General features: G+C 39.4%; 1 protein-coding gene across 15 annotated transcripts in view; it reads right to left on the bottom strand.

Moving 5' to 3' along the window:
- Nucleotides 1-15546, bottom strand: part of PARD3 (par-3 family cell polarity regulator) — a 465648-nt gene that overhangs the window by 101754 nt on the left and 348348 nt on the right. The gene's annotated exons all lie outside the window — the stretch shown is intronic.

Here is a 15546-nt window from a genome sequence, read left to right as displayed (position 1 = left end):
CTGATTATCCACAGTCTTTTGTTTCGTTATTAAGTAAAAAAGGACTAGCCATAGTTATTGGTAAACAGAGTTTACCTGTTGTCTTATGCATCTTAGGATGCCTGTGCTATTACCTGACCTGTCTGAGAATGGCCCATTCATATCATATTGTACTCATCAAAACCTAACAGATTTAATGGTTCTAATGTCTGCTTTTAGAGATGAATTTTAATGTACTTTCTTGGCCCAATACTACAAAAATCATACTTCAGAATTTAAAAACTTCATAAGGATAGGACACACACATATATATTTAGGTATGCATGCATGCAGTAAACAGCAGAAGTAGATTCTTGTATGAATCATTTAAAATGTGCATGTTTTGTTTAAAATGTAAACAAACTGAATCTGGCATCTCTCAAAAGTAGGCAGTTTCTTCTCAAAAAGTAACAACATGTGCCTTATGTTAAAGTTACAAACGAAAGGTGATACTGTACTGGGATTTTGTATCTAGGTGCACTTCAGCTGTATGATAAAAAGTGACAGATAAAAACAGATGACATTTAGGAATCTGACAAACACAAATTGAGCACAGGTCATACTTTCAAAAGCACACAAAGCTATTACTAAAATTTGATCTGGGTTTCAAAGTTCCTCTGGCATTTTAGAAAATTTGATGTATCACACACACATGCACAGTGAACTGAACCCACCGCCCCCCCCACCCCCAACATTGTCTCCCCAGACCAATTTAATGCTCTGTCATCATTGCAAAATGAAGCACTTAGCTGTCTCCTCCCTTCCATTAGTAAAATGTGCTCCTTTTTCATCTAATACAGCCATGGCTACACAGTGTGACAGCATCCATCCATTCAGACTACAGCTCTGCGCACCCCTGTTACGTGCCATTTCCAAAGACAGCTTGTTCACCGACTTTTAACAAGAGCAGCCTACTCAAAGTAGGCTACTTTTGAAAGTAAACCTTATTTCTTTTGCAAATAGAAAAGCCTTAAAGTTAGGTAACGTTGACATTTTTGTAAATTTAAACTTAGCCCTGTTCAAGATTAGTCTTTGCAAAAAGAGAAGGGGATACACAAAGGGTGGGATTCAGGTTGCAGTTAAAGACATCAGAATTGAGGTGCCTGCAGTAGGTGAGGTCACGCCAGGGACTCCAGTCAGCAGACTCCAGAGTTACGCAGCTGCCGCGCTAGTCGGTGTGTCCTAGCGTGAATGGAGTCACTCTAGAAACACTTTGGATGCTGTTGTTTAGGACTCCTTTGGAAGCTTGGATAGCCAGCCTTGATTCAGCTGCTCAAACATAGGCAGATATGGCCACCTGACATCCCCAGGTAATCCTGCTGGGTCTCCAGCTGCTTGGCAAGAAGGACTCCTGTAGAGCCTTGTCACATCTGCCAGCCCTGCACTGACATCTCAGAGACTGTGATAACTCAAATGAAACATGACGACTGTGTTCAAGCATGTGAATCCAGCCCTGAGCTGGTATGTGAACATCTAAATTTAAGTGTTGTCATCAGACTGAGTCCCAAGCAAATTGTTCTTTCTATGCTAACAAAGATTGCCATAACAAAAGAAGGGAATAGGAGGATGGCACGGATAGGCAGACCTATTTTCCCCACAAATCCCACAAGTATTGACCAAGGATACTGATTTGGGATACAACTGATTGGCTGAACTCCCTTCAACAGCCAGTGCCATCTACATTAATGGTTCAGTGATTCATTAACATGCCTCAAGTTACACCTCAGCATAATTCCTCTTTTTAAGTCTACTACTACGGCCTTGTGCCAGTAGTACAAGGACTCAGGTTTAAATCCAAAACAGGACAGTGAAGAAGGACTCAGGTTTAAATCCAAAACCCATTTCAAATTTAAACTGTGTTTCTGCATGCCTATTTTTTAAATAAAAATATGTGTTTTACATTGTCCTATGTAAATTTACATTTTTATGTCCCATTTACATTACTCCAAAGCTGTAATTCAGAAATGTTACAACCTTAATCACTTGGAAGGTATCTATGCAGAAGTAAAAACAGGCCTGAAAATGACCTGCGGTTGTTGATTCCTCTCTCTGCAGATTTCACTTCCAGTTTGTAGTCCTGTATTAATTACTCTTTGGAGGAATGCATTTGTCTATTGATATTTGTCGTCTGAATAGGAGAAGCAAAGGAAATCAGAAATTTCCTAGATATTGGTAAATTTAATTTCAATGAACAATGTATCATCACATACTGGAACACTGGCTGACACCAATTTGAGCAAAAAAACCCCATCTTATTTTAGGTAGCCAAAACTTCAGTGTATGAAATCTGACAGTATAGCAATAATGTGGCATAGAGTAATTCAGTCAGGAGAAAACATTGTTATCTAAAGTGCTTATAAAACAGAATTACTTGGTGATATTTGCCTCAGCGTTACAGTGACTGCCATGAGAGATGCCAGTGAACTTATCTAACTTTTGACCATGAATATCACATCACTCTCCACAGGTGCAGACATGAGTGTTCCCCACTTCATGTTAACCAAGTTTTCTCATGTATCTGCTTATCGGCTGTTTAATATGTTTGGACATAGCACCATTTGCAGCAAGAACATTAAGATTTTCCCATGCATGGTTCAATGAAGGATACTTATTCCTATTCAAGTGGGAGAGAACTGATCGTTGAAGTGTTATGCAAGTAATTATGTTCATATCCACCAGGAAAATTTTTAGAATATTTTCTACAATTCCTAATACAATGTGTTAATACACATACGTAGTATTAAAAATCAGAGTCTAAATGCACTATAAATCTTACTGTTAATTATAACCAAAGTACCCAGTAACCATTTGCAGTAAGTAACATTTAACAAAGGAAAACCCTAAAGTGAAACTATAAGATGTCTGACTATACCGACACCCAAAATGTTCTGATTTTTTAATTAATTTTTTGTGCTTTAAGTTTAAACCACTGTGCAAACGCTATCACTTTCACATGACAAAAGTATAGATATTCGATTATTTCACACATTTTTGAATATTGTTTAAAATACAGCCTTGTTTTTCGCCTTCTTCAGGACATACTCTACTTAAACATTATGTCTCCAAACTCAGAGGAACCAAATGACCAGGGAAAAATACATAGATATATTCTTGAAAAGAATATTGCACTTTCCCTTTTGCAATTATGATAGCTTTTAACTCTGAATATATTTTTGTATAAGAACCTGAACCTAATGCGATGTTATTTTTTATGTTGACCCCTCTCATGGCATGCGTTGTGTGTATATGCATGATACGGCCTAAATCATTTGTTAGCATATACTGGATTAAGCATACATATGGGAAATGCCAGTGCAGACTGTTGTGGGAAAGATTTAAATGATTATGTAAACACACTGTGCAGCACAGATGAGAACCTGGAATTTGGTCTGTACTTCAGCCCTAATCAGCAATGCTCCTGCAATTGAAATCTAGTATCTGGAGAAGTGTTTGACCACGGTGCTTCAGTTTCACGATGGGGATATGTGTATTAAGCTGTCTTCACTGAATCGTATTCCTTCATGACATGGCACAATAAAAATGCGTATGTCTGATATTTCAGATCAGCTAATTTTAAGGATTTATGGCCTTCCTATGGATTTTGTGTGGGTTTAACAATAATAATAATGCTTAGCATTCACAGAACTCTTTTCATCGTCAAAGAATTTTGCAAAAACTGCTAATCAGTTTTGCAGTGTTTAAATGAAACTGAACTTTTTAAACACAAAAGCTATCCCAAGAAGTTTCTAAACCCTTCTTGCTGAAGTGTTAGTACTGAAAATGTCAACAACGTACTGTCGTGCTTTTGAGACTGAAATTATAATGTTCAGTAAAGTATAAACTATCCTCATGCATTTGTGTGCCATTCAATTCAAAAGCTAATGATAACTGCTTCAAATGACAATATTGTTAGCTGCAGAACTTCCTATAATTGTTAGAAGAGCTTTTCATTGCAAGCTAATCCAGTAGTGATAGACATACCCATTGTATAGCGAGCGATTCCTATGCATGTGGAACCGTGGCCACAGAAGTAAGGGAAAAGCTTATGCTCTGCTGTCCCCAGCAAACAGGAGCCACCTCGTTCCCTTCTTCAAAACTCTGTGAGTGAGATTCAGCTTTCAGATAAAGGCAACTACCATTTTAGACACCTAAATTTAGGTGCCGACATACGTTTTGACTCCCAGAAGAGCTGGTCAAGATTCAGCCACGTCAGGCAGCTGCCCGCAGGCTGCAGAGAGCACTTCAGGCGAACAAACCCTTCTCTAGGCTCTACCAACTGTGCCAAGTACCCCTCCCTTGACCACAAAAGGCATTTAGCCATGTAGCTCAAATGTAGATACCAAATTAATCATATTAGTGTGTGAGCCAAATCCCACCCTGAACCAAATGTTTACAGCAGTTCTGTCTGAACTAAACTTTAACATTTTCCAGCAACAGAAAACTCAAATCTGTGGTGCTGGCAGAGCTGTTGTGAGTAAAAGTGAATAAGCAAAGTTGGCAAAAGAAGAGAAATCGACCCTAATTTCATGTAGCATTAGGAGTGAAATTATAAATATATTCCCAAACCCTTGGGAGCTTCAGTCCCTTTCGTGGGATTTTTTCGTATTAGTGATTTAGATCCTTGCAAAAAATCACCTACTTATCTTAATTGATGAACACAGCATGGGAAGGATATTCATGGCTAGTACACTACATTTGCTGTTGCAATGGCAGCAATGTCCTCCCCTAAGAGCAGAAACAAAGTTGGCTGCTGCTTTGGGTGTGCAATTGCTTGGTCAATTCAATTAATCCTCCTGCTGCTGCCAGGATTCAGCTATTGCCCAAGTGATAATCCACAACCTCGGCTTTTCCACTGAGGCTCGCTCATTTACAAAATCAGTATTGAACGTTTGCAGTTCCACATATGTGAGATGGCTGACAATGTTTATTAAGGATAGAAACAGCATTGTGTAAGGACAGAAGCTAAATGACAAGCCATTCACCGCTGCCAGTTCTCAGTTCTTCTGCCATCAGACCGGCATGCATCGGGATGATGGATTGAAAACAGAGAAAAACGACACGTTTATAAAGCCAGTCAGCTTGTTTAAGTTAGTAAGACAGGATGAACACATTCGGTCCAATTTTTGCCAGATATCGTTTCTAATAAAGGGGTCAGGAGGTGCGTTGGCCAGTAGCCAAATCTTGTCAAATTTGTCCCCTCCTCTTTTGCTAGCAAAAAATACCTTGCAGGCACAGCGTGCAGCAACTAAGCCAGGTCTTGTTGTTCCTCCTCCCCCTCTCCTCAACTGCCTTCAGGGCTTTAATGGCCCTTTTTCTAATTTTTGGCAATCAAGTCAATACAGGAGTTTGTCCTCTCCTGTATTTGTCTTTGACCTTTGTCTGGATCCAAGCAGAATTTTTCTGACAACTACTCTTCTAATGAGGGTACCTTGATTATAGGCATTATTGTGATTTCCCTCTGAACCGGCATATGACACTCAGCTTTTCTTATCATGATTAGAGCTAGTCAGTTATCACAGTTACAACTACCTCTCAGCAAAGCCATCTGCTTTCCTGGGAAAGTCATTCTAAAGGATCACTGTGGGCAGTGGATAATCATGGGCAGCAACAGCGGTAGCCTGTAAACAAGAAAGACACCTCCTCTTCCTCATTTGTCCCCCCCATTTCATTCAAAACTTTAGCATATTAAAAAAAAAAAAAGTCAGAAAATACTGCTACATAAATATAATTTTTAAGTGGAAAGGCTGGAGACCAACCTTTTTCAAATCATTAGAAGAAAAAAAATTACCAGTTCTGCCTTATCTCTTGTCTACATACATGTGTGGCCTGCTGACTGAAATATGACTGTCCTCTGATCTCAGACACATGAAGAAACACATACAAAATGAGGTCAGTTGGCTACGGATAAGCACAAGCATACAGGGACAAAATCAGAAAAGCCAAGGCACAATGTGAAATAAAAGTAGCAGGGAGCTTTAAAGATAACAATAAATCATTGCGTAATTGCATTAGCAGTAAAAGGAAGAGCAAAGAAAAGGTTGCTCCCCTGCTCAGTAGTGAGGGAACGATATTGACAGATGATGCTGAGGAGACCTAAGGCTTAATGGTTTTTTTTCTTTGCATCTGTCTTCACTAAAATGGTTGATTGCAAGCAGGTGGCCAGCACAATTGATACTGCCACCAATAGCAAAAAGATCTCCAATCGAACAGCAAAAGAAGTAGCTAGAAACTGGTTAAGTTGAACTTCATCCAACACACACAACTGTCTGAGGCAGTCTCAGACCTCTTTCAGTAACCAGGAGAAGCTGTTGAGGACAGCTGAAGTACTGAAAGACTAGAAAAAGTCAAACATCCCTTGGAGGAGGAGGAGAATTACAGACTCATCAGTTTAACTTCAATCCCCTTTGAAACAAACTATTGGTAAGCACAGAGAAGATAATGGGATGAGCAGTAGCCACCATAGATTTATCAGGAACAGATGTGGTCAAGTCAGTCAGATTTCCTTCTACAACACAGTAAATGGCCTTGTGAATGGAGGACAAACAGTACGTCCCAGGCAAAGAAAAACAGCTACGGGATGGATGCAATAGGTTGAACCAGGCAGTTCCTACAGAGTATCTAGAGAGTAGCTCTCAGCAATTCAGTCACGCTAGATAGATGGATGGAGACATTTTCACCATGGATCTCTCTCTGAATTTACTCAGGTTTTTCATTATTAATTAGGATGCTATTGAATCTGCAGAAAACCCACATGAAGGAACTTTGGAGGAAAGGATTAACATTTCAAATGTTCTTGAAAAATAGACAGAGTAGACTTCAAAAATAGAATTAACTTCAACAACAGCAACTGGAAGGTAATTTACATAGTTGGAAGAATTAAGCATACCAATTAAAAGTAGGGGAAAAATCTGTGAGTTGCTTTTTCAGGAATGGATCTGGAAGTTCTACTGGATGACAGATACTCACGAGTCAGCAATGTCAAGCTGTTCGGGAAAAGAAAAAGACAGAGTGGGGACATAACAGCAGTCTCTGGATACTTAAGGAGGAAAAGAATAATGTTTTCCATCTCTAATGCAAGTACTAGGTATTTAAACTGCAGCAAGAATAATTTGAGACTAGATGCTGTGGGCAGGGGAACTTTCTAGTGAAAAGGTAGCACAAAAGACTGCCACGGGAAGTTGTAGAGTCTATGTCATTGTAAAGTGAAAAAAACCAGGATGAAACAAACATCTTGCAGGAATGGCATACCCAGGAATGGTATGCCATTCCTGGGTATGCCAGGGTATGCCTACCTTGGAAAAGTGATATGATCTCTCTTCTAGATCTGTAATTCTGCACCTACATAGAAATTTTACACACATACATTTCCTATGTATTGGTTCTACAACAACAGAGAAACATAACAGGGACTACATATAAAAAGGGGAAAAAAAAAAAAAGGTGCCCACCACGTCGAAATTAAAGAAATGCATCTACACAATCAGACTGTCTTAATTTTCTTTCTCCTTCAACAAGTGCAGCCTTTCTGCCAATTAGAATATGTGATAGTACTTACTGTCTCTCTCAAGTCCCCCTCTCCTTAAGTCCCACATGCAGAAGAGATGCATGAGAATTTCAAAAACCTTTAATGAGCTACAACCCAGGAGGGCTGTAGTTAAAAAAAGAAAGGGGGAAGGATAAAGGTGATAAGGTGATTACTGTAAGTGTCCTAATACACTAAGAAGAGAACAACATTCTCGTTTTTATAAGGAGTTCTATTAAAGAAGGCTATTAAAGAAGGCAGCAAAATACAAATGAAGATGTAAAGAAATGAAAATATGCAGGAAAGAAAGTAAATATTATGCATACAAGCAGTTGAAGTGCAAACACCAATTTGAAAACAAGTGACATTGATGAAACTAAAGGAAACATTAGAATAAATTCCTCTAACCTGGTGGAATCTCTCATGTATTTCACCCCTACATTTCCTTACCCCATGACGTTCTTGATTCATCCTTTGTCTTTCCAAAGTGAAGATACATCCAGCAGAGTATCTCAAACCTGCTTTCTTGGATCTTGGAGTAAACAAGTGAAAATCCTTGCTTATTTTGATTTAAAAAATCTGTACATTACCACCTTACTTACATTTCAATGGACCTTTCAGACTACTTTGCAGTTAACAGTCTGCAGCATTTTGGGGTGGAGGGTATGTCTGCTGTGTTTTTTTAAAGGGTATGTTTTAACCAAAGGCAAATGTATCAGGTACATAGGCAGCATAGGTCCTCCCATCTCCAAAACAAACACTACCATGACTGAAATTTTCTTTCCTTATTTTCATGTCTGATCCAAGGGTCAGTGACCCCAGCAGTGGAGGATCACCCAGATGGGCAACTGGGACAGTTATCCTGCTGGGAACCACATTGCATCAAAGAACATCTTTGCTGTCTGTAAGCAAAATGGAATTTAGTTTTTCTTTTGCATTACAAAACTGGCCAGAAGAGCTGATATTTATACCTATGACAACAGATCCCTGATCATTAGATTAACTTTGCTCTAATCTCCTATTTAGCTCTTTTGCTGGACTGAAGTAGAAAGGAAGAAGATCATGAGATTAAGCTGTTGCTGAAACACAACTTGGGAGAGCTCCTGCTTCCATCCCTCCTCACTTTAACAGCACTGGTTTCCTCTCTCACGCAGGCTTTCTTGGACCGTTTCTTCCCCTAAAATTTTTGATTCCAACTGGAGAACAATGCCAGCAGCACTGGTGGGTAACATCTGAATTCTGCAGTTAGATATGTAAGGAACAGCTGTTCCCGTATGTGCAAGAAACAAATGACGCAGGCATACCATACATCAAATGGTACCATATATCATACCCTAGATCAAATCAGTCATTCCCAGATACTGCAGGCAGTAACTGGAGGTCCAGCTACAACACTCTCATCAGTCGGTTGAGCTGAGTCTATCCGGCATCTACGCTCCTCTAGCTGAAGTCTAGTAACAAAAGTGGATATAAAATTCTGCCGCTAGCTCTATTTCAGGTCCATTATTCTATGTTTCTAGAGTACTATATATAAAGTAGCCTAATTCTGAAGTTGGAAAATGAAACAGTCTGAAGTGACCAAAAAAATACAATGAAAAACCTCACAGCAAAGCAAGGGATTGTATGAATCTCATACACTGAAGTTGAAAGAAAAGGAAAAGGAAAAAAAAAACAAACCCTACCAATAGAGAATATAGCTTATAAGTCAGTATCTTTGCTCAGGACCCATAAATTAGCACCCACAACACCTTTCAGGATTCACTTCTAAAACCTTGCTGTGTCACAGTACTGAGTGAGAGCATAAATCTACAGCATGGCCAGAAACAGAGCCAGGTTTCTTATAACCCATTAAAAGGTTTGTTCTAGTAACTGGTTACAAAATAAAAGTTCCAGCTGTGGTCTGGAGGGGGGACCTATCTGCCTGTCATGAATGTATCATTAGGTGTCTTTCTGGTTAGTCAAATACTTGCTGCTGTGACTAAGAATTAGAAAAAAGACTGGGTTTAGTGCTTTATCTTACTGTTAGACTCCTGTAGTGCAGTCTGGAAAATCTGATGGGTTTTCAGTTCTGTTCAACTCAGCAACAGTAAGTTCAGTAAGTTAGTAATTATGGTACAGCTTTTTTAATTCTCAAATAAGTATTTGCTACAGCAACTCTACCACTAACAGCATAGTTTATGGGACATCAGAGGACATACTGCTGCCTTATCCTAAAGTTCTTGGCATTCTAAAGTGAAACGCAACATAGTAGTGCTCTTACTTAGAACTGAAATTTCTAAGAAAGTGCTGAACTCATATGATCTGCAAGACACCTTAACCAAATTTGTAACTCAGAATATTATAAAGACCAGGTAAATTATATTTTTAAATATATTGCAAGGGACTTTGCTAGACCTTGCCCAGTACAATGTCTTGAATCACTGTAGAGGAATAATAGAGAAAATATACTTTTAGCATGATGTCTTAAAATCTCTATACTTACAATTGTAGCTAGAGAATGTGAGAAGCTTTGCTTAAAAAACTACCTCAGCAACTATTATTCCACAAAAGCTTCAATTTACATATCTCCCAAAGTCAGTATTTTTATGAAGTGGAAATGGTCTGAAATGTTTTTCCAAAGCTCAGTATTCTCATGCTTAATTTCTGTGTTCTCTTACAAAAATTACTGCCATTGACTTGTTTTCACGTCCTGCACCCTCATCCATTATGTAAAAAAACACTGCCAAAAACAATGCTACAAATCTCAGTGAAACTGGAATATCCCTTGACAAGCAGACCCCATCTCAAAATAAGTCAGAATGAGAAACACATTGCTCTGATTTTCTGATTCACAGAGGAATTTTTTCTCTCCTCTCTTACAGGCTGGGAAGGGGGTGGAAGTTTTATCAGAAAAGTTTTTACGCAAGTCACTTTAGAAAATATTTATATTCTGAATGTTTGCAGTAATAACAGATTTAGACATAATAGTTCTTGTGAAAGCTGTTAAGTGGCATCAAAATACAGCAGCAGCATAACTAAAGCTGAACCTTTGCATTATTTTAAAGACACAAATAACACTCACGCTATGTAAGAAACAAAAATCCCCTCCTTATCATAGTATGTTGTCTTTTTTCCTAAAAGTAAAATGAAACTGCTTGATGAAAATATTTTGCTTAAGGGGAAAAAAGTTGGGGTTTTCCAATAAAAATATTATGGTCTCTCTGGGAAATCTGGAAAGACACCAAGAGTGTCCTGCTGTTCAGCCCCCTACTCCATCTGATACTTTAACAGTTCCAGATGGCCTTTACTACAGGATGACCTCCCCTCTATTCTTTTATTATGACCTTTGGGTCACAAATTATCTATAGGATGCTGCTGTCATTCTGTGAGACACTGCTGTACTCTTTCATCTAAAGAATAAAGATGCTTAACATTGAAACTCATCTTTGTTAGGCTGACCTTCCAATGATGATCAAAACAGACAGTTATTCCAATCAATGTCATTGCTGGAGAAAATACGTTTCATTTTTTGCAACACTGACTTTAAGAAACTAAGGCATGGTTTCAAATCAGATCACTTTTGCAATTCTACTTGGCTAGAGAGCATAGCATGTTTACTCATTTAAAATATCAAAAATACTGCTGTAATGGTTTTGATGAGTTACATTGATTAGAAGGATGTGGTGGGTTTGTTTTTTGTAAGTTATTGATGTGGTTTTCATGTAAACTTCATTGATAGGAGGTAATAAAACTTTATGTAGGTTTTATTAATTATTTGTCTTTCTCTGTCATAAATGGAACACACTGAACTTGCACAGGAAAATATAATAAATAGTCCCAATGTACTAAATAAAGTAATAAGGTTAATTTCTTTCCTGCTGTCAGTAAATTCATGTTAGCAGTCTCTCGTCAGCTTGACATCAATTAATGATTTTAATTCCAGACTCTTGTCACAGTACTCACCACCCTTTCGTCTAATTAAAAAGGATGATGCATGATGAAGGGAAAACACAAGACTTCTGTTCTTGTTGTAACATTTCTATTCATTAGTATACTTTTACAACAAAGGGCTTGTGCCTTTAATGGTACTAGAGAAAGATGAAGAGAAGTTTATTATATGTTGGAGATAAAGACCCTTATACCCTTAGGACACATGTAATACAGGAAGCATTTTATGGAATGACTGAATCCTTCAGGAAAAAAATATCAATGTTATTTTAACTACTAATGAACATACAGAATGTTTCACTCTAAATTTAGGAAAAATTGTTACGTGAACAACACCCACTGAAATGATAGCCTTGTTTACATTCACACCAAAAATGCTGTCGGCCTATCGAGTGATGTCCAAAAGTAACGGCAAACCTGCCAATACAGAGACAAATGCCTGATCCACCTCCCCCGGCGGCACCTCTGCAAGACCAAGGTCCTCGGTCACCTCTCCCACTCTCTCTGCCATGCCCTGGCCGCGGCAGCAGCATCGCCTCCTACCTCCAGCCACCAGAAGCACCGCCCCGAACCCCACCGGAAGCCGCGGTTTCCCCTCACCATCCCCTCTGCCGCCCGCAGCCCCGCCGCAGGGCGACCGGCCCCGCCGCGCCACGGCCGTGTGGGCAGCGCCCCCTGCCGGCCCGCCGCCCCCCCCCCCGGCACCACCGACACCGGCACTGGTGACAGACGCGGGTAACGGCAACGGCGGGGTTATGTAATTTTAATTCCCTTTGTCACCTAAAGGAACAAAAGGTTGTGTTTCCAGAACAGAAAGGGGGGGAAACTAGCGAAGGGGCAGGTGTCTTTTCCAGATGATACCTAAGCCTATGGACGTACGAAGCGCGGTATTGCTTTGCTGTGTGTCAGTTGTCCCCCAACACGTACAGCAGAGGCTGGAGTTGCACGGCTGCATTGTCAGAGCAGAGGAAGCCCCTGACTCCAAAAGCCTCCTTCTGACTGCTCCGCCATCCTCCCAGCACTTCTGGAGCCTCTGTCATAGCGCTTCCACCAGAACAGCTCTTCAGTTCTCTTCCAAAAGGTGTCTCCTTATCTCCTCAATACCGTTCCTCACAACACAGGTGTTTAAGCACCTGATTTTGCATCCATTTCAGTGGAAGTTGCGGAAGAATACAATACTAAGATTAAAAGACTTCTGTGGTAACCCAGAGATTTACAGAACATTAGTAAAGCTCTTAAGTCAGTGTATTAGCCAAACGGAGAAAATATCCTGTAGACTCTTCTTTTAGGAGGAGGAAGTGCCTCTAGAGGCGGATTAAAGCATAAGCACTATTTGCCCATAGCTGGGATCACATACTCTGCATCATGAGATTACATTAGAATTGCAGCTTTCATCTTTTAAGCATTATCTAGCAGTGAACCTCACTGGATACAGCTGAATTTGTTGAAAACTTCACAGAGAAGTATGTTTATTTCATTCCTCCGCTATCTACTACCCGGGTACAAAGAGTAAAGCTGTTTGGGTGGGGGATCACTTGGTTTGCCTGAGGAAGTCAGTCCAAGGCTGAAGACATGGCCGGCACACATGGCCTTGCCAGGCGGGTGTCAAGAATTGCACGCGCCCGAGCTGAAGAAGGGCAGAACACAAGCAAAGGTTTTTGATTTCCTAAGATTTATTTTGTAATGAACACAGAGTTGCAAGGAAAATTAAAACAAAACAAAACAACAACAAAAAAAAAATCGAAGGGTGAAAGAGGGAGAGACAAAGGTATCAGAACCTGCTGTTAGAGTGATGACTCTCTCCAGCAAGGGCCACCAATAAAAAGCAGAAGACAAAAGCAGTAGGTTTTCTGAACAGTTCTGTCTTCACATCTTCTAAGAAAGAGCCTATACTACAGGGTTTTGAAGAAGTCAGAAAACGTTTCAGGGCAATCAGGTCACACGATACTGATGGACACACTGGCTACATATCAAGAAAACCCTATCCTGGGAGACCCTCAAAGACCAGATGTAGAGAGTTTCTAAAGCGGACAGGACTGTGAGCTTCCAAAGGCTTAGGTCCAATAGCACAGCAGAAGGTGACCATCCATATGAGAACCAACTAGGTTGTAATACTAATTCCTCTTGGCCATTGACAAAAGTTTCAAAATCTGGTTTTAAGTCTATCCTACATAGCAATGCCTGTGTGAAACTACAAGCAGCCTGAAGTGTCTCTGAAAGCTCAAGATATCCCACACATCTCCAATCTGTAAAATCCAAGACATTGCTCTTAGGAGGACAGGCCAACCACAGGTGCATCGGAAGAGTCTGGAATTGGTAGAAGACCTTCTATAACAAAAACAAGAAGGGCTCAAGACTGTTTCTGCAGTCTGTCTGAGCAGATGTAACATCTCAGTGGTATCCAGTTTTAGTAGTCCAGTGATGGATGGGATGACAGCATGGCAAAGAGGGGCTCCAAGTTAGCATATATATAAAACAGCTGAGATTTGGCACAGGAGCAGAGCTAATTCAATTCAGATCTTACTTGACTTCCTCAAGACTCTGCAGTATAGTCTCTTTCTTAGGAGACACAAGGCCAAGTTCAGAAAATTTATTGCTTAGTTTTGTCTTAAGGTTTTGATTGGTGCCATTGCTGGGGAGAAGCACCTTTTCTTACAGCACACCAGAACACACATGGATTTTCAGATCATTGTTTGGCAGACACTCAAGGGTAATGCAAGCAGACTTCTTTCTCTGGAGTAAACCAGTGTTAAAGAATAGTGACACATGGCGACTGTCCTATGGCCTTGGATGAACTGTTAATCCAACATTTGGAGAATTTGCAAATAGAAAGCATTTTACAGCAATTTTGGCAAGATTGGTGGGTGATCTCCTCAGATGATGCTCCTAATTGTTCCAGTATACTGTTTCATTGAAAGCTGCCTGTATTTTCAACTAGATAATTTCATTTTCTGTTCAAAATTACTTTAAGAATGTCAGTAAATGCATACCATATACAGCTTGAGATATGCTGCTTAATAAGAAATTATTATTAAAAATACGTTTATAACAGGCAATTTTATTCATTTCAATCATGGTAAATTGAAGAACATTAATTTGCTTATTTGTCTCATAATCAATATGAACACTACTTTTAAGACTTTAAAGAAAATACTATTGTAAGCACAATACTATTAAAATTATCAAGTTGAGGCATAATAATTCCATAAAATTGTGGGCATGATTGATTTTTTAATGGACCATTCACTTGTTCTCTGACCCCCTAAGGATTTTTGCTCCTAGCCTCTCATACATAGTAAATTCATTAAATCCAACCTATTTCCCCAAAGTATTGCATCATTATAGAGGTATATAGTATCAAATACCAAGTAAAACAGAGCAAGTGAATTGTACTGCTAAAAACATCGAGAGGGGAAAAAACCACAGAAAACAAAGTTAAAATAGCAGCCATTATGAACCAACACTTGTTAAGAGAGTAATATTTTACTCTGTCTCCCAATAAGCATTTTGAGGCATTAATTTGCAAGAGTACTCTTCATTAATAGCATGTACCTAACAGCATTATTTTACAGGATCAAAAGGAAACTCTCTGCAATCTAACTGCAAAAATATTTAGCCTCTATGGACCAAATCAACACCTGAATTTTTCAGAAACATAAGGAAGCACCTCACACATTTGGTTGCTATTTTATTGTCTTTTATTAGTTGTACATGCCACTACCTCAAGAACTTGCATTCTCTTATAGACATAACACAAAGGAAAGCAAATACACAGTTAGGGAAAGAGAGTAACGGGAGGAGGAGGACCCGTGTTACGATAACATCAAGCTGTTATGAAGTTCTGGCACATGCATTTTCTGCAGTTTCAGTGAACACATAAAACTGTTTTTATGGCACAAGGAGTGAGATTCCAGGAAAGATTCAAATTGGTTAGCATAACTTGATGGACAGGGATTAGGAATTTCCTCCATGCATTGGGGGCTATACAAATAATTTCATAATTCTACCTTGGTACCCAGCGTGACTATTGCAACCTCTCTTACATCACCACACGGACAGTCTATACTCTCACCATTCTT

This window comes from Mycteria americana, chromosome 2 (genome assembly GCF_035582795.1).
Source record: "Mycteria americana isolate JAX WOST 10 ecotype Jacksonville Zoo and Gardens chromosome 2, USCA_MyAme_1.0, whole genome shotgun sequence".
NCBI classification, from domain to species: Eukaryota; Metazoa; Chordata; class Aves; order Ciconiiformes; family Ciconiidae; genus Mycteria; species Mycteria americana.
The sequence above is the reverse complement of the archived record's forward strand: the minus strand, read 5'-3'. Positions and strand labels throughout refer to the sequence as shown.